Source organism: Pyrus communis, chromosome 10 (genome assembly GCF_041283825.1).
Source record: "Pyrus communis isolate YQ-2024b chromosome 10, ASM4128382v1, whole genome shotgun sequence".
Lineage (NCBI taxonomy): Eukaryota > Viridiplantae > Streptophyta > Magnoliopsida > Rosales > Rosaceae > Pyrus > Pyrus communis.
Genome location: NC_142574.1, coordinates 817,007 through 838,036, shown reverse-complemented (window position 1 = coordinate 838,036; position 21,030 = coordinate 817,007).

Here is a 21,030-nt window from a genome sequence, read left to right as displayed (position 1 = left end):
GAAGATAAATAATTTACGGATTGGTCGAGGGGTTTTGACTTGAGAGAGGGATTTTCTCATGTCATGATGTACCAGGTGGCAGTAGTTTATTATGCAGGTACAGTGTCATGATTTTAGAGTCCGATCATCAACATATTACTAATCACATTGATATTGTCTTAATTTATGACTCGTTTGAATGTGCTTTTAAAATGACTGAAAGCGTTTTTAGAAAAAATATTTTTAGGTTCCAAAAGCACTTTAAGTGTTTTCTACAAGAAGTACCAGTTATATGCTTTTTCTATGAATCACTTTAAGTGCTTTTTTAGAATTTACTAACATTTTTACTAATGATTGTTTCTAAAAATATTTTCATCAAAAACGTTTTTAGTTATTAAAAGTACATTCAAACAATCTCTTGATCACATGGACAACCAAACATGTGTTGGATTTTATCATTAAAAATATCGATGTTATTAATAATAGAAGCATTCATTTATAAGTAGTAATACATATTGTCAATATTTTATTTGGATTGCATTCTTCAACATAATATATTAATTATTCCATTGAAATTAAATCTTAGTTAGATAAGAGAATCGCTCTTCTAAGGTGCTCGAGCAAAACCTACTCTGGCCAATCAAATCCCGACTCATCAAATTGGAAACCAATGAAAGTTGAATCTATGGTGGCACATTGATTTTACAAAGGTCAAGTGAGTTGGGTAAAAAGTACTTGGACTAAACTTGTATGAACAATTGTTTGTCCGGTGACGGTTGAAAAATATGGTACAGAAGTTTCGTTGTGCTTAATCCTTAGTGACGTTTGACCGGAACTTTATTAAAAACACTTCATGGTGGGGCCGCTGCTATTCTCTATTTCTCATTTCCCATGGAATTATTGCGTCATATGACAAAGTCACAGGTTTTATATTCAGATTTACCAAACAAAATAAAAGGTTTTATATTCAGACCTTCTTGTTACAAACTTTCACAAGATGGAAAGAACGAGATATCTTACTTTAAGATCATCTTCAATGGTTAAGCTAAAAATCAAATTTTTTAACCTGAAAAATTTAGTTTTTAGCCCAGAAACAGCTTTTCTGTTCCAACCGTTCTAGCCTAAAATTTTAGCTGAGAATTATTAAAAAATAAACTTAGACTATTTTTTTTGTTAAATTAAATTAAAAATAAATAAATATGTAGACTATCGTAAATTAATTTTATGAAAATTTTAATCTAAAAAAATTTAAATTCCGATAAATATTGGATGGAGTCCACTCCGATTTCTGGGCTAAATTTTGGGGGGTAATTTGGCTTTTAGCCCATCATTGAAGTTGGTCTAAAGAAAGAGGGAAGAGAGAGGAGGTTAAACTCGAAACATAATAAGTTAAAAAAAAAAATTTAATTATTAAAACAATAAAAAATTTTAATTATTAAAACAATTTACTACTTAGCCTTATAATTAATTTACTATGAACGAATACAACATAAAATTACTTTCTTATAACCATGAGATGTACTTAAAAGCCTTGTTGATGAGTACAAAAAGCAGATGAACTGCATCAAAGTGAGGGGACAAAAATAAATAAATCGAGAGAGGATTAACAACAAAGTGTTGAACTTCATTGCATTTTTTTAAGGATAAATAGAGAAAATTTACATAAGTCTTATTTGCACAGTATTTACAAACAGTACAACAACAAAGTTTTATTTCATTAATTCAAGTTGGTTGACAGTAGTTACAAACTGTGCTTAAAAAAAATTAATTAGAACATTGCTAAGACATGTCTTTGAAGCATAAACTCTCCTTAATATGCTCCATATCTTACCAAATTTGTTTGAACAAAATAGTCCAATAATAACAACAAAATCTTATCTTATTAATTCGAGTCGGTTGACCGTAGTTACAACCGTGCTTAAAAAAAATAATTAGAACATTGCTAAGACATGTCTTCGAAGCATAAACTCTCCTTAATTATGCTCCATATCTTACCAAATTTGTTTTAATAATAACAATACGAAAATCAGTTTAAACTTGTATGCATCTGTAGTGGGAAAGGAATCAAAGATATTTCATCAATCATGGGGTTGGGCTGTGGAGTAAAATCGCGCATTTGAAAGTTTTGTCCAATGGAAGTATTAATCACTGCAGGACAACTTGAAATTATTTTAATACTTCGTCCTAATCATCCTTATCTTATCCAATACATAAGCACTACAGTTCGGATATTTACAAGTGTACAGATACATAATCAAAAGTTGTTTTCGTGACTTCATATTACTATTTAATGATATACATTTTTTTATTTACAAGTTAAAAATAAAGTTCATATTTTGCGAGTAAGCTAGCTTTGAGGGGTAGCTAAGTAAAGCGATCGCCTAGGACCTCCAATCTCCAAGGGTCCCATTTTTTTTTATATAATCTGTATGTACATATAAATATAGCAAAATTATAGGACATCATAATTGAGTTGTGCGTGCGGTGAAAACGGCCCACCTCTTTTTCAATCCTCTTCTTCTTTCAAATTCTCAATCTTTCCATTTATATTGAATGTGTAAATCAACTCTCACATGATCATTAATTTATTATTATATCATGCTCTAGATAATTAATAATAAAAAATAAACTAAAGATTTCAAGAGAGTAAAAACTTGATTGATAAATATAATAAATTCAATAGCGCTAATTGGTTCTCTTGTATTCCTCCTAGAATCAACATTAGAATAACGAATATTAGAATCGTCTAATGTTTGAATAATAAATTATTGAAAAACAAAATATAAATTCATAATTTTGGTTATATCAAATTGCAATCTTCAAGAGTCTATATGGATGTACAACAGACTAAAATGCTTGAAAACTCAAGGGTCCCTTTTTAGTAGCCTTGAGCCTCAAAATTTATGGGCCGGCCTTGTAATTGACCCATTATGGGACTATACTCCTACTCCTCCACCCTGGTGTGATATACCCGTCATATCTTTCAGGTCAAGGAGCTTCTTAGTATCTCTCTCTCTCTCTCTCTCTCTCTCTCTCTCTCTCTCTCTCTCTCTCTCTCTCTCTCTCTCTCTCTCTCTTTTTTGTAAAAATTATGTTGGGTTGAGTTTTTGTTCCATTTTGTATTTTGTAAAACATTGACAAGGTTTCTACCTTGAGGTTTGTTGAGCCTAAACATGTAGGGCTTAATGTATCTTGAGAACACTCGGGAGTACAATGCTTGGACGGGCGAGCCTTGTATTTTTTGGGATTTTTGAGGTACGTGCTGATGCCACGTATTCGAGATATTTTGAATGTGACATTTTTCTTTATAGAAATAAGCTAATCATAAAGTATTTACCCTTACACTTAGCTATCCTTAAAAAAAAATTGTATGAATTCAAATAATTACATTATTAGTGGAGCATATCAATTTTCAAAAATGTCGGAAGTGCTCTCTTTAATGCCAAAGTTCCATGCCTAGAAGATATAGACATACTTGAGAAGCTACAAATATTTTGGCTTGAACAATTATTTGTAGTATTATTTGTACTTATTGACAGATATTACTATGTTGAGTTTATTCTTATATATAACTGATGGAGTAAGATCTTTAGGTAATTGGTCTAAAGCATATTGACCTGGAGCCCTATTACACAGTCATATTGGGTCAGATTCTAACCCAAAGTTAAGTTGGGCTAGATTGGGGTCGTAGGAAAGCCACATGCATTTTAGAAGTACAAGTCCAAGAGTACTTGAAGAAGGCCCAAAGACGTCTTGAGATCCAGACCAAAAAGAAAAAGACCAACAAATCCTGGGTTTAATCGGACAAACCGATCAGAGTTTACGCTTGGTGGGTTTTCACTTCTACTTTTCCTCCATATCACAAACCATTTAGTTTGAACCTTTCATACTTTTTCTCCAATATCTTCTACGATTTTTAGTATATTTTTTTACATAATTAAACTACTATTTACACCATATTCACATACAATTTGTGAAAATTTTGAAGATATGTATTGAAAATATCCATATTTAAGATTTTCAATACCACACGTGTAAGATTGATACATTTAGCTATCTTTCGCGTAATTTTTTTTCTTCCATATGGTACCTTTTATTCTAACGGAGTCTTAACAATTCTTTTGAATATGAATTTCGAGTCTCACATGCCAGTTCACGAACAATTCTTCGTGTTCTTATTAGATTTTTGTACATGTGATATCTTTTATGTTCAGCTTCATATGTCAAGGGATGGTGTGTTTTGAATTCCGTATGTCTAATCGCTTCATTTGCTTCTTTCAACTAGACTTGTCGTTGTATTTTTGTCAAAATTGTTTTTGAATCTAAAATTCGTGGGGAACTTGTGGATTAGATGTTATGAACATGTTTTAAAGGGAATTCTTTTTCTTGAGTGGTTTCATCGTGATCAATCAGGTGGTTATGAACTAACATCTTTGTTTCACTCTTAAGAGATTGAATGGATAATTTTCTAAACTCAATGAATTTTAAAGCTAAATAAGAATGAATTTTCATTTTAAGGATTTTAGAAGAGAATTAGACATAAAGAAAATTTCTCTCTTCTACACCCGATCTCACTTTTTTATTTATTTTTTTATTTTTTTTGCCATATATTGAATTGTAAATTCGCTGAATTAGTAATTTAGTAGGTAGGATGTCATGCTATCACCAAAGTGATAACCGTCACAAATTCATGGCTATAAGATATTATAAAAAAATTAAACAAATGAAATGATAGGACTTGCAATAAACATGCCATAAAGCTACATATATATATAGCCATATCTACAAGTTTCAGATTCTTATTATTCATTTTATACATAGGTAATCCTCAAGCAACAAAGCTCAACTGAAAGGCTGCGCAATTGTACAATTAAATTAATATATATACCTAATTTGATTTGAACGCTGATGCAGGCATGTTCATCACATCCCAATTCCCACATACCTACAATCACAATTAACCAACCCAAAAAAAAAAAAAAAAAAAAAACAGGTGGCAGTTCCTGTCAGCTTCAAATTATGCAAAATATGGGAATGAATTGGTTCAGATTGGCAGGTTTAAGCACGGAATTAACGTCATATAATTGATATAACCTTTCATATGGACATGCTAATTTTGTTAGTTCTGCTGTGTATGATTGAGAATGTGGATTAATTAGACTGATTGGACAAGTTTAGAGAATGTTAATTCATGATCAGCCTCAGATTAGGAAGAGGTATAACCATAGATTATGGTAGATAAACTGTCATTGTCTTAGTTGTATCAAGTCGCTAATTAAACATAATTTTTAATTTTTAGATATTTTGATCAACTGGAGAATGGCTATGTTGGTTTGTTGTGATCATAGACTTAATCACTACTGAAAAGCCAACTAAAAGTACTTAACTATGTATAAATTTAAACAGTCCTGTTATTTTATTGTGGTTTAATAGGTGTTGGTTATTGTACAAGGCATGCATGAAACAACAAGTTACAGGGAAGGTCCAACAAAAAAATCCTTATGGGTTACTTGATTATTGTGTTGTATAAAACGTCCCACTTGTCTAAGAACCTTCTCTTAGTTGGTTGTCTCAAAATTCGTTGCCGTTTAAGACTCTTCTCGTATATAACATAATTAATATGATAGCATCTCCATTATCATGATTAATTTTTATCTCATATATCTCTACTATAAACATAACAAATGCTTTGGTTGTTACTTCGTTGAATTTGTTTAGACATCATCTTATTAATTATATGCATTCCATTTCACATATATAAGGTGCCTGAAAACATAAGATAGGAATAAGAAAGAGTATTGCAAGGAACAAGTTTATTCATAAAAATTGACAAACATATTGACCTATCTACAATGACATATATGATGCAACAAATATATTGAAGGGAAATCGAACGATAACCTCAAGGTGGAATCCATTAGCAAACCCTAGAATTCACTAAGAAGAATTGAGAGAAAACTCACGTTTGTAATGAAAAAAATACAAAAGGTAACAATTCCAACACCACGGAAGTGTGTTTATATGTTCATAATACAAAATCCAACCCTAGAAGGTCTTAACGATCAAATAAAAAATAAATAAAAAAATCATAAACAAAGTTCCAAAACATTCCTAAGCTAAAAATCTAAATGTTGTTTTGTGATAGTAAACGAAGGTTTTTGGCCAAAATTGTCCTAGGTCACGATCAAAGCTCGTGGCATTGCCACTTGCGTTGTTTTCTTCCAATAACATATTAGGGCCTGATTTGACACTAACGACCGGACCTGCATTCTGAGAACATTGATGCAATTTTTGCGTGTCTCAAGCTGTTCTTCAATCTGCTTCGTCATCGGCCTTACATTAGCATACCTATTACAGTATATAGATATATACAAGGCTTTATTCTCGATTTCACACTCTCAAAACGTTCATTCGTGTGTGGTGTCTGAAGCGAAGCACAAGAACAACACACATTAATAAAATGTGGATGCTAATAACCTTCTCACTTAAATCTTTTCATTTTGCTTTCTTGCGACACTTCTTTATGTCCTGAAATGTTGCTTGATGATCAGAATCATCTAATTTCTAGGTCACCAAAGATCAACTCTACCAAAAATCAACCAAATTAAAAATGGTTTAATAATCTAATTCATGTTCTCAAAATTTCATTTAGTGTTTAAATGAAAAATATGGTTTGTCTATTTAATGGACAACTAGCTGTGAGATGACTTCATATTTAGTTAATTTTTCTTTGGGTTTAATTATATCACAAATGATCCCTGAAATTGACTCATATCATCAAAATGGTCATTAAAATTTAAAATCAATCAATATACTAATGTGACACATAAATGGGTCTCATAAGTCAATTTTTTTTAATTACAAATAGTCGCTAAAATTGACTCACACTATCAAGATGGTCCTTGAAAATTGAAAATCAATATGGTTTTTTCGTCATAATTCTGTAAAAAAATTGGTTATGTGCTGATGTGGCACAAAAATGGACCAGTCAAACTAAATAAAAAATAAATTAGAAATAGGTCTAATAATTTAATAATTAATAAAAAAATTGTCAACCTAGAAACTCGGTCCCGCAGTCACCTTTGATCCCAACCTATACTCTTCTACCTCTATCTATGGTAGCCTTCGACGTATCTTCTCTGAAAAAAATTTCTCAAGACACCCATCTTTACTCCTCTCGACACCCTTCATAGACTTGGAACAGGATCGAGACCACCTTTGGTGATGGTTTGGATTGGTGACGACTTTTGTGACTCCACTGTCAATATTTGGGCGCTTGACAACCTTAATCTTGGAGAGCTTGTTGGGTGCTCCCCCGTGATCTTAGTGACGTGGAGAACGGCAAGCTTTGCCTTTAGATAATCTCACTATGCAAAAATGTAACATCCCGTCCCGAAACTAAAGAAACGTACGTGTGAAATTACCGTTTTACCCCCTAGTTCGTTATTTTACGGGTAGTTTTGTGTTGTGTGGGTTGTGGGACCACACACACTCAAACATTTTCTTTTTCTTCCCGGGATTCCCTCCCTCATTTCCTCACTCTGTCTCTCAGTCTCTCTCTCTCTCTCTCCCCGAGTTCCTCTCTCCTTCTTCTTCATTCAACACACGGACTTACACACAAACATACCCAATACTTCACCAATCGAGAAACCAAGACCACCATCGTGTTCGTGGAGCTGAGAGGAGTCCAGTGGTGCCATTTTCAGGTAAGGATATCGTTGTTTTCACGTCGATATCGCCTTGGCCGAATTATGCACTGTTCATGCAAACCTAATCTAGCTTGTTTTTGGAATTTCTAAGCTTTGTAGATGTGTTTGTGAGGTCCCAAGGAGCCTCGGAGTGGTTCGTTGGGTGAATTTGGACGTTGGGAAGGCTAGGTTCGAAGTTGGCCGAACTTGGATCGTTGTTGCAGGTGAGACTCCCTAATTTTTAGGCCTTAAAACTAGTCTAACGTTGTTCTACTAGTCCTAAGCTTCATTTTGGTATAAAGAACGTGAAATTTGGTTGAAAAACGAAGGAGAAAACAAGGTTTGAAAATTACCCAGTTTTCCGGCGCCGTCGCCGGCGCCGGAGGTTCGCCGGAGAAGAAAGGGGAATATTCCGTTAAGTTTAACGGAATATTCCTAACGGCAGTGGACGGAATCAGTTAAGTTTAACGGAATATTCCGTTAGTTGACGGAATATTCCTGACGGCGTCAGCTGACGCCGTCAGTGTGCAGTGCACGTGGGCCGCGCGTGGGGGCGCGTAGGTCCGTGCGTGATCAGGCGCGTGGGGGCGCGTGCGTGGTCCAAAAATTATTTTAAAAATATGGGTGTGATCCTGAGGTTGTGTAGATCACGTTGGTATATTTATTTGTCCAATTTGAGCAATGTATGAGAAGTTATTACGAGAAGTTGCTTAGGTGCTTTTAAATTAACGTTTTCGTAACTTTGTCGCGTATAGGTGATTCGTTTTCCGAGGACGAGCGTACACACTCGAGGCAGGGGGGTTACGACCCTTCCAATTATCAGTGAGTGGGCTTTTGTTTTCCGTATATACCTATATACATATTAATTCCCAGAAATTAAATAGAAAAGGTTATTTGTTTTATGCCATGCATTATATGAATGTTGTTTACGCATCATTGCATGTATTATTGGTGACATACATACATATATACATGTGTATTTGGTGCTGTGGATGCACAGGTAAGTGCCAGGTAAGCGGTATTCAGGTGGTTATGCATTCCTGTTTATTATGCAATAGTAGTTGAAATGCTTAGAGAGCTCATAATCTGCACCCCCGGTGTTAGTGCTCCCGTCCAGGGCCAGGGCATAGCCTTCACGTGTATGTTCACCAGCACCGCATGCTCGTCTTGGATCCAAGTTAGGTGCAAGCCTGTCGTACAGACCACAATAGGTGGTTCCGACTTGTAGGTGACCCGCGATTTATCGCACAGCTTCACGTGATCGTAGCACTAGAGCATACATATATATTACACCAAGCCTGTCGTACAGACCACGTTAGGTGGTTCCGACTCGTGTGCAGATTCAGTTATTGAGTTGAGAGTGGAGCTCTAGATGCAACCGTACAGGTCACGTTAGGTGACTCCCGGCTGCTAGATTATATGTTGTTGATGTGATTTACGCTTGAGTATTTATATTTGATTATGAGATTCTGTTGTGGCATATTCTCAAGCATGAATGGCATATTGTGAGCATGAATGGCATATCATGGAGCATGATTGACATATCTATACATACGTATATATGTTCATTTTCTGGGAAGTATACAGGTTTTACGGCGAGGGGTTAGAATGTATTTTGCTAAAGAGTTTTTCAAAGAACTTTGTTTTTGCCCACTCACGCTTTTGTTTTTGCGCCCTTCCAGGTTCTAGTGGTCTAGCAAGTTCGGTGGTTTATCCCAGAGGGCGTCCCGGCATTTCTGACAGACACTCACCATTGTACGGTCACCTTCGGGTGTATATATGTCGTATCTTTTCCTTTCGGACTGTTGTAGACTTGCTCTGAATTGTGTCTCACATACACTAGTACCTTGTATGCAAGTAGGTTTTTAATTATTAGTACTTTTATATTACCTTCTTAATAGCTTCCGCACGCGCACATGGTTACGTCACCTTCGTGTGACGGCCAGCACGCCCTGATCTCGGTCGGGGTGTGTCAGCTTGGTATCAGAGCCTAGGTTTGGCAGTCCTGTGTCTTTGTGAGTATTCTAATAGTTGGTGTCTTCTGTCAGAATCATGCCGCCTCGTCGGGAACCACGTCGCTCAGATGAGTCTAGTTTCCCTGATCTTACTCAGTTGGGGGAAGTGATTGCTACAGCCCTTCAAACAGTGATGCGCCCTCCCCAGAGGACTCATCTGGAGACTATGTATAACCTGAAGTTGGAAAAGTTTAAAGGTAACGAGGGTCATGAAGGCGCAGAACGTTGGTTGGAACACATAGAGAAGACTTTCCGTGTGTTACATAACCAGGGGAACCTTCCTATGGAACGGTGGGTTGAGACAACCTCTTGGTTTCTGGAGATGGAGTCTGCAGCTTGGTGGGAGCAAGAACTTCGTAGGTTGACTCCAGCTCAGAGGACCGATTGTAATGTTTTCAAGGACGTGTTTCAGAGGAGATTTGTACCCCCTGAGTATATCGACCGTAAGAAACAGGAATTCACTGAGTTAAAACAGCGAAAGATGACGGCTAACGAGTATTATCGTAAGTTCACTGATTTATCTCGTTACTATCCTGATGTCGCTGGTAATCCGGCGGAGATGCTTCGTCGTTTTCGCTTGGGCACTAGGAAGAGATGGCGTTCTATGGCCACTACTACTCACTGTGAGTCCTACCAGGAGTTCTATGAGATACTGTTGAGGATAAAGGACTCTGAGAATATGTCTAGCGACAGTGACGAAAAGAAAGATGACAAGGGGAAAAGTCAAGTGTCGCTTGGGCCTCGCCAAACTCAAAACTTCAAAAGGGGTGGTGCCAGTTCGAGTTCGTCTAGTGGTGGTTTCAGTGCCTCTGGACAAGGACGTGGATGTAGGTTTTATGGAGGTGCTCGAGGCCAGAGACAAGGTGATGGTGGTCGAAACCGAATTCCATTTTGCCGTAGGTGTAATAACCGACACTTCGGCGAGTGCAGGCGGATCAGCGGTGCTTGTTTCACGTGTGGACAGGTGGGACATAGAGCGGTGAATTGTCCTCAGGGTCAGCAGCAGAAGCAGCAGCAAACCTTTATGCCGCCACCTGCACCAATTCGGCAAATCCAGGGTCCGAGTACTTATGGGCAAGCAGGTAGAGGTGGTGCCTATCACTATCAGGGTGATGTTGTTCCCTAAGCCCCGGGACCGTATCAGTACCCCCAGGACCCGTATTCACAAGGTGGTTATCCCCCGTATCCCAGCAACTACATGTCGTATCCTCCAGCTCCAACGGGTGGTTCTCTATGGTACCAAGGAGGACAATATCAACAGGGTGAGAATGCTACTAGTAGTGCAGGGTCTTCGAGACAAATGGGTCAGCCCAGTCAGGGGCGTGGAGCTCAAGGTCGCGGTGTTCAAGCGAGCAGAGGTCGTGGCGGACGACAGCAGGGCCAAGGGCGTATTCACAATATTTCCCTGCAAGATGCTCAGAACAACCCGGACTTGATAATGGGTACGTTAAACATTCTTGGTTATTTTGCTAGAGTCTTAATTGATTGTGGAGCTACACATTCCGTTATTTCTCATACATTTGCTCAAGTAACGCAACCTCGCCCCACACCTCTAGGGTACAATTTAGAATTCGCTATGCCTAGAGGAGAGAGATGTGTTGTAGATTGTATGTACCCAGGATGTCCAGTGATAGTAGAGGGTGTTGTTATGCCCGCTGATCTTATCCCGTTAGATATTGTCGATTTTGATGTGATTTTGGGCACAGATTGGTTGCACTTCTATCGTGCCAACATTGATTGTTACGGGAAAGTAGTTACATTTCACCGTCCTGGATTACCTGAGGTTACTTTTGTGGGTGAGCAGAGTGGGGTAAGACATGGTGTTATTTCGGCTTTGCGAGCAAAGAAGTTGTTGTCTAAAGGTTGTCAGGGGTATCTAGCTCATGTGGTGCTAGAGGAGACTGTTCCTAGCAGAATTGAGGATGTGAGAGTGGTCAGACACTTCCCTGATGTTTTTCCTGAGGATTTACCTGGTTTACCCCCGGATCGAGACGTGGATTTCAATGTTGAGTTGCTTCCAGGTACCAATCCTATTTCTTTAACTCCTTATCGTATGGCTCCTGCTGAGTTAAGGGAATTGAAAGTGCAGTTACAGGAATTAGTGGATAAGGGATTTATTCAGCCTAGTACTTCACCTTGGGGCGCTCCAGTGTTGTTTGTGAAAAAGAAAGATGGGACTTTGAGGCTGTGTATCGATTACAGGCAATTGAATCGGGTGATGATTAAAAACCGTTATCCATTGCCTCGTATCGACGATTTGTTTGATCAGCTGAGAGGTGCTTGTGTATTTTCTAAGATAGACTTGAGGTCTGGGTACTATCAGCTGAAGATTAATAGGGATGATGTTCCTAAGACGGCGTTCAGGACTCGTTACGGTCATTACGAGTTTCTGGTTATGCCATTTGGGTTGACGAATGCACCAGTAGCTTTTATGGATTTAATGAACCGGGTATTTCAGCCTTACCTGGATAGATTTGTCATTGTCTTCATTGACGATATTCTGGTGTATTCTAAGTCCAAAGCAGAGCATGTCCGACATCTTACTTTGGTGTTGAAAAGGTTGAGGGAACACCAATTGTATGCTAAGTTTAGCAAGTGTCAATTCTGGTTAGATCAAGTCGCGTTTTTGGGGCACATCATTTCTGCTCAAGGTATTCTTGTTGATCCTCAAAAGGTTGCAGCTGTGAAGAGTTGGGAGCAACCACGAACCGTCACTGAGGTGAGAAGTTTCATTGGTTTGGCGGGATATTATCGGAGATTCGTTAAGGATTTTTCGGTGATTGCCTTGCCATTGACGAGGTTAACAAGGAAAGACGTTAAGTTTGAGTGGAATGATAAGTGTGAACAGAGTTTCCAGCAATTGAAGCATTGTCTCACTAATGCACCTGTTTTAGCACTCCCGGACGATAGTGGTGATTTCGAGGTTTATAGCGATGCTTCCTTGAATGGTCTGGGATGTGTATTGATGCAGCATGGTAGGGTGATTGCTTATGCTTCGCGGCAGTTGAAAACCCATGAGATGAATTACCCTACACATGATTTGGAGTTGGCTGCTATCATCTTTGCGTTAAAGTTGTGGAGACACTATATGTACGGAGAAAAGTGTAGGATCTTCACAGATCACAAGAGTCTTCAGTATCTCTTCACCCAGAAGGAACTTAATCTTCGTCAACGGAGGTGGTTGGAGTTGCTCAGCGATTACGATTGCACGATTGATTATCATCCTGGTCGTGCGAACGTAGTAGCCGATGCACTTAGCAGGAAGTCACATGGCCGTATCAATGCGTTGTACGCTAGTCGTATTCCTCTTTTGGTGGACTTGCGTGCTACAGGAGTAAGGTTAGAAGCAGAAGATCGAGAAGTGGCATTACTTGCTAATTTTCAAGTTAGGCCAATCTTGGTTGATCGGGTGCTTGAAGCTCAGGTAGCTGATGAACAGATTCAAGAACTAATTCGAGCTCGAGATCAAGGAAGGAGGCGAGATCTCAGAGTTCGTGATTCTGATGGCATGTTGATGTTAGAGGGTAGAATGTTCGTGCCTAGTAATGTGGAGTTGAAGAAGGAAATTCTAGATGAAGCACATATTTCGGCTTACGCCATGCACCCAGGGGCAACTAAAATGTATCATACCATTCGACCATTTTACTATTGGCCGGGTATAAAAAGGGAGATAGCTGAGTATGTGAGCAGTTGTGCTGTGTGTCAGTAGGTTAAAGCAGAAAGAAAGAAGCCGTTTGGATTGTTGCAGCCGCTTCCCGTTCCAGAGTGGAAATGGGAAAATATCACTATGGATTTTGTGTACAAGTTGCCGCGTACACATAATGGCTTTGATGGCATTTGGGTGATCGTTGATCGGCTCACTAAGTCGGCACATTTCATTCCAGTAAGAGAGAAGTACTCTTTGAACCGGTTAGCAGAGTTGTTTATCTCAAAGGTTGTGAAGTACCATGGTGTCCCTGTAAGTATTGTCTCGGATCGTGATCCACGATTCACATCGAAGTTTTGGGTAGCTTTTCAGGAAGCCTTGGGTACGAGACTACTATACAGTACAGCATATCATCCACAGACAGACGGACAGTCAGAGAGAACTATTCAGACCTTGGAAGATATGTTGCACTGTATAGTAGTCTCGTACCCAAGGCTTCCTGAAAAGCTACCCAAAACTTCGATGTGAATCGTGGATCACGATCCGAGACAATACTTACAGGGACACCATGGTACTTCACAACCTTTGAGATAAACAACTCTGCTAACCGGTTCATAGAGTACTTCTCTCTTACTGGAATGAAATGTGCCGACTTAGTGAGCCGATCAACGATCACCCAAATGCCATCAAAGCCATTATGTGTACGCGGCAACTTGTACACAAAATCCATAGTGATATTTTCCCATTTCCACTCTGGAACGGGAAGCGGCTGCAACAATCCAAACGGCTTCTTTCTTTCTGCTTTAACCTGCTGACACACAGCACAACTGCTCACATACTCAGCTATCTCCCTTTTTATACCCGGCCAATAGTAAAATGGTCGAATGGTATGATACATTTTAGTTGCCCCTGGGTGCATGGCGTAAGCCGAGATATGTGCTTAATCTAGAATTTCCTTCTTCAACTCCACATTACTAGGCACGAACATTCTACCCTCTAACATCAACATGCCATCAGAATCATGAACTCTGAGATCTCGCCTCCTTCCTTGATCTCGAGCTCGAATTAGTTCTTGAATCTGTTCATCAGCTACCTGAGCTTCAAGCACCCGATCAACCAAGATTGGCCTAACTTGAAAATTAGCAAGTAATGCCACTTCTCGATCTTCTGCTTCTAACCTTACTCCTGTAGCACGCAAGTCCACCAAAAGAGGAATACGACTAGCGTACAACGCATTGATACGGCCATGTGACTTCCTGCTAAGTGCATCGGCTACTACGTTCGCACGACCAGGATGATAATCAATCGTAATCGCTAAGCAACTCCAACCACCTCCGTTGACGAAGATTAAGTTCCTTCTGGGGGAAGAGATACTGAAGACTCTTGTGATCTGTGAAGATCCTACACTTTTCTCCGTACAGATAGTGTCTCCACAACTTTAACGCAAAGATGATAGCAGCCAACTCCAAATCATGTGTAGGGTAATTCATCTCATGGGTTTTCAACTGCCGCGAAGCATAAGCAATCACCCTACCATGCTGCATCAATACACATCCCAGACCATTCAAGGAAGCATCGCTATAAACCTCGAAATCACCACTATCGTCCGGGAGTGCTAAAACAGGTGCATTAGTGAGACAATGCTTCAATTGCTGGAAACTCTGTTCACACTTATCATTCCACTCAAACTTAACGTCTTTCCTTGTTAACCTCGTCAATGGCAAGGCAATCACCGAAAAATCCTTAACGAATCTCCGATAATATCCAACCTCGACCGAGATCAGGGCGTGCTGGCCGTCACACGAAGGTGACGTAACCATGTGCGCGTGCGGAAGCTATTAAGAAGGTAATATAAAAGTACTAATAATTAAAAACCTACTTGCATACAAGGTACTAGTGTATGTGAGACACAATTCAGAGCAAGTATACAACAGTCCGAAAGGAAAAGATACGACATAATTACACCCGAAGGTGACCCTACAATGGTGAGTGTCTGTCAGAAATGCCGGGACGCCCTCTGGGATAAACCACCGAACTTGCTAGACCACTAGAACCTGGAGGGGCGCAAAAACAAAAGCGTGAGTGGGTAAAAACAAAGTTCTTTGAAAAACTCTTTAGCAAAATACATTCTAACCCCTCGCCGTAAAACCTGTATACTTCCCAGAAAATGAACATATATACGTATGTATAGATATGTCAATCATGCTCCATGATATGCCATTCATGCTCACAATATGCCATTCATGCTTGAGAATATGCCACAACAGAATCTCATAATCAAATATAAATACTCAAGCGTAAATCACATCAACAACATATAATCTAGCAGCCGGGAGTCACCTAACGTGACCTGTACGGTTGCATCTAGAGCTCCACTCTCAACTCAATAACTGAATCTGCACACGAGTCGGAACCACCTAACGTGGTCTGTACGACAGGCTTGGTGTAATATATATGTATGCTCTAGTGCTACGATCACGTGAAGCTGTGCGATAAATCGCGGGTCACCTACAAGTCGGAACCACCTATTGTGGTCTGTACGACAGGCTTGCACCTAACTTGGATCCAAGACGAGCATGCGGTGCTGGTGAACATACACGTGAAGGCTATGCCCTGGCCCTGGACGGGAGCACTAACACCGGGGGTGCAGATTATGAGCTCTCTAAGCATTTCAACTACTATTGCATAATAAACAGGAATGCATAACCACCTGAATAACGCTTACCTGGCACTTACCTGTGCATCCACAGCACCAAATACACATGTATATATGTATGTATGTCACCAATAATACATGCAATGATGCGTAAACAACATTCATATAATGCATGGCATAAAACAAATAACCTTTTCTATTTAATTTCTGGGAATTAATATGTATATAGGTATATACGGAAAACAAAAGCCCACTCACGCTTTTGTTTTTGCGCCCCTCCAGGTTCTAGTGGTCTAGCAAGTTCGGTGGTTTATCCCAGAGGGCGTCCCGGCATTTCTGACAGACACTCACCATTGTAGGGTCACCTTCGGGTGTAATTATGTCGTATCTTTTCCTTTCGGACTGTTGTAGACTTGCTCTGAATTGTGTCTCACATACACTAGTACCTTGTATGCAAGTAGGTTTTTAATTATTAGTACTTTTATATTACCTTCTTAATAGCTTCCGCACGCGCACATGGTTACGTCACCTTCGTGTGATGGCCAGCACGCCCTGATCTCGGTCGGGGTGTGTCAGCTTGGTATCAGAGCCTAGGTTTGGCAGTCCTGTGTCTTTGTGAGTATTCTAATAGTTGGTGTCTTCTGTCAGAATCATGCCGCCTCGTCGGGAACCACGTCGCTCAGATGAGTCTAGTTTCCCTGATCTTACTCAGTTGGGGGAAGTGATTGCTACAGCCCTTCAAACAGTGATGCGCCCTCCCCAGAGGACTCATCTGGAGACTATGTATAACCTGAAGTTGGAAAAGTTTAAAGGTAACGAGGGTCATGAAGGCGCAGAACGTTGGTTGGAACACATAGAGAAGACTTTCCGTGTGTTACATAACCAGGGGAACCTTCCTATGGAACGGTGGGTTGAGACAACCTCTTGGTTTCTGGAGATGGAGTCTGCAGCTTGGTGGGAGCAAGAACTTCGTAGGTTGACTCCAGCTCAGAGGACCGATTGGAATGTTTTCAAGGACGTGTTTCAGAGGAGATTTGTACCCCCTGAGTATATCGACCGTAAGAAACAGGAATTCACTGAGTTAAAACAGCGAAAGATGACGGCTAACGAGTATTATCGTAAGTTCACTGATTTATCTCGTTACTATCCTGATGTCGCTGGTAATCCGGCGGAGATGCTTCGTCGTTTTCGCTTGGGCACTAGGAAGAGATGGCGTTCTATGGCCACTACTACTCACTGTGAGTCCTACCAGGAGTTCTATGAGATACTGTTGAGGATAAAGGACTCTAAGAATATGTCTAGCGACAGTGACGAAAAGAAAGATGACAAGGGGAAAAGTCAAGTGTCGCTTGGGCCTCGCCAAACTCAAAACTTCAAAAGGGGTGGTGCCAGTTCGAGTTCGTCTAGTGGTGGTTTCAGTGCCTCTGGACAAGGACGTGGAGGTAGGTTTTATGGAGGTGCTCGAGGCCAGAGACAAGGTGATGGTGGTCGAAACCGAATTCCATTTTGCCGTAGGTGTAATAACCGACACTTCGGCGAGTGCAGGCAGATCAGCGGTGCTTGTTTCACGTGTGGACAAGTGGGACATAGAGCGGTGAATTGTCCTCAGGGTCAGCAGCAGAAGCAGCAGCAAACCTTTATGCCGCCACCTGCACCAATTCGGCAAATCCAGGGTCCGAGTACTTATGGGCAAGCAGGTAGAGGTGGTGCCTATCACTATCAGGGTGATGTTGTTCCCTAAGCCCCGGGACCGTATCAGTACCCCCAGGACCCGTATTCACAAGGTGGTTATCCCCCGTATCCCAGCAACTACATGCCGTATCCTCCAGCTCCAACGGGTGGTTCTCTATGGTACCAAGGAGGACAATATCAGCAGGGTGAGAATGCTACTAGTAGTGCCGGGTCTTCGAGACAAATGGGTCAGCCCAGTCAGGGGCGTGGAGCTCAAGGTCGCGGTGTTCAAACGAGCAGAGGTCGCGGCGGACGACAGCAGGGCCAAGGGTGTATTCACAATATTTCCCTGCAGGATGCTCAGAACAACCCGGACTTGATAATGGGTACGTTAAACATTCATGGTTATTTTGCTAGAGTCTTAATTGATTGTGGAGCTACACATTCCGTTATTTCTCATACATTTGCTCAAGTAACGCAACCTCGCCCCACACCTCTAGGGTACGATTTAGAATTCGCTATGCCTAGAGGAGAGAGATGTGTTGTAGATTGTATGTACCCAGGATGTCCAGTGATAGTAGAGGGTGTTGTTATGCCCGCTGATCTTATCCCGTTAGATATTGTCGATTTTGATGTGATTTTGGGCACAGATTGGTTGCACTTCTATCGTGCCAACATTGATTGTTACGGGAAAGTAGTTACATTTCACCGTCCTGGATTACCTGAGGTTACTTTTGTGGGTGAGCAGAGTGGAGTAAGACATGGTGTTATTTCGGCTTTGCGAGCGAAGAAGTTGTTGACTAAAGGGTGTCAGGGGTATCTAGCTCATGTTGTACTAGAGAAGACCGTTCCTAGCAGAATTGAGGATGTGAAAGTGGTCAGACACTTCCCTGATGTTTTTCCTGAGGATTTACCTGGTTTACCCCCGGATCGAGACGTGGATTTCAATGTTGAGTTGCTTCCAGGTACCAATCCTATTTCTTTAACTCCTTATCGTATGGCTCCTGCTGAGTTAAGGGAATTGAAAGTGCAGTTACAGGAATTAGTGGATAAGGGATTTATTCAGCCTAGTACTTCACCTTGGGGCGCTCCAGTGTTGTTTGTGAGGAAGAAAGATGGGACTTTGAGGCTGTGTATCGACTACAGGCAATTGAATCGGGTGACGATTAAAAACCGTTATCCATTGCCTCGTATCGACGATTTGTTTGATCAGCTGAGAGGTGCTTGTGTATTTTCTAAGATAGACTTGAGGTCTGGGTACTATCAGCTGAAGATTAATAGGGATGATGTTCCTAAGACGGCGTTCAGGACTCGTTACGGTCATTACGAGTTTCTGGTTATGCCGTTTGGGTTGACGAATGCACCAGCAACTTTTATGGATTTAATGAACCGGGTATTTCAGCCTTACCTGGATATATTTGTTATTGTCTTCATTGACGATATTCTGGTGTATTCTAAGTCCAAAGCAGAGCATGTCCGACATCTTACTTTGGTGTTGAAGAAGTTGAGGGAACACCAATTGTATGCTAAGTTTAGCAAGTGTCAGTTCTGGTTAGATCAAGTTGCGTTTTTGGGGCACATCATTTCTGCTCAAGGCATTCTAGTTGATCCTCAGAAGGTTGCAGCTGTGGAGAGTTGGGAGCAACCACGAACCGTCACTGAGGTGAGAAGTTTCATTGGTTTGGCGGGATATTATCGGAGATTCGTTAAGGATTTTTCGGTGATTGCCTTGCCATTGACGAGGTTAACAAGGAAAGACGTTAAGTTTGAGTGGAATGATAAGTGTGAACAGAGTTTCCAGCAATTGAAGCATTGTCTCACTAATGCACCTGTTTTAGCACTCCCGGACGATAGTGGTGATTTCGAGGTTTATAGCGATGCTTCCTTGAATGGTCTGGGATGTGTATTGATGCAACATGGTAGGGTGATTGCTTATGCTTCGCGGCAGTTGAAAACTCATGAGATGAATTACCCTACACATGATTTGGAGTTGGCTGCTATCATCTTTGCGTTAAAGTTGTGGAGACACTATCTGTACGGAGAAAAGTGTAGGATCTTCACAGATCACAAGAGTCTTCAGTATCTCTTCACCCAGAAGGAACTTAATCTTCGTCAACGGAGGTGGTTGGAGTTGCTCAGCGATTACGATTGCACGATTGATTATCACCCTGGTCGTGCGAACGTAGTAGCCGATGCACTTAGCATGAAGTCACATGGTCGTATCAATGCGTTGTACGCTAGTCGTATTCCTCTTTTGGTGGACTTGCGTGCTACAGGAGTAAGGTTAGAAGCAGAAGATCGAGAAGTGGCATTACTTGCTAATTTTCAAGTTAGGCCAATCTTGGTTGATCGGGTGCTTGAAGCTCAAGTAGCTGATGAACAGATTCAAGAACTAATTCGAGCTCGAGATCAAGGAAGGAGGCGAGATCTCAGAGTTCGTGATTCTGATGGCATGTTGATGTTAGAGGGTAGAATGTTCGTGCCTAGTAATGTGGAGTTGAAGAAGGAAATTCTAGATGAAGCACATATCTCGGCTTACGCCATGCACCCAGGGGCAACTAAAATGTATCATACCATTCGACCATTTTACTATTGGCCGGGTATAAAAAGGGAGATAGCTGAGTATGTGAGCAGTTGTGCTGTGTGTCAGCTTCAGACGGACAGTCAGAGAGAACTATTCAGACCTTGGAAGATATGTTGCGAGCATCAGTGTTACAGTTCAGTGATGCTTGGCACCAGCGGTTAGATTTGATGGAATTTGCTTACAACAACAGTTTCCATTCGAGCATTGGCATGGCGCCATTTGAAGCCTTGTATGGTAGATCTTGTCGCACTCCGTTATGTTGGTCAGAGGTTGGCGAAAGAGTCTTGGTAGGTCCGGAGATTGTCGAGGAGACTACTCAGAATGTTCAGGTAATTAGGTCTAACCTGAAAGCAGCTCAGGACAGACAGAAAAGTTTAGCAGATCGGCATGCTACGGACAGAACGTATGAGGTCGGAGATTGGGTATTTCTGAAGCTTTCACCGTGGAGAGGTGTTGTGCGGTTTGGAAAGAAAGGGAAGTTAAGTCCCAGGTATATCAGACCGTACATAGTCACAGAAAGAGTTGGTGAGGTAGCTTACAGGTTGGAGTTGCCTCCGGAGTTGGCTAAAGTGCATAACGTTTTCCACGTGTCTATGCTCCGACATTATGTTGCTGATCCATTGCATGTGATACCTCCTCAACCGGTAGAGATAAATCCAGATTTGACGTACGACGAGGAACCGTTAACGATCTTAGATTGGAAAGAGAAGGTTCTGAGGAACAAAACGGTGAATCTGGTGAAAGTTCTGTGGAGGAATCACTCGGTTGAAGAAGCGACATGGGAGACAGAA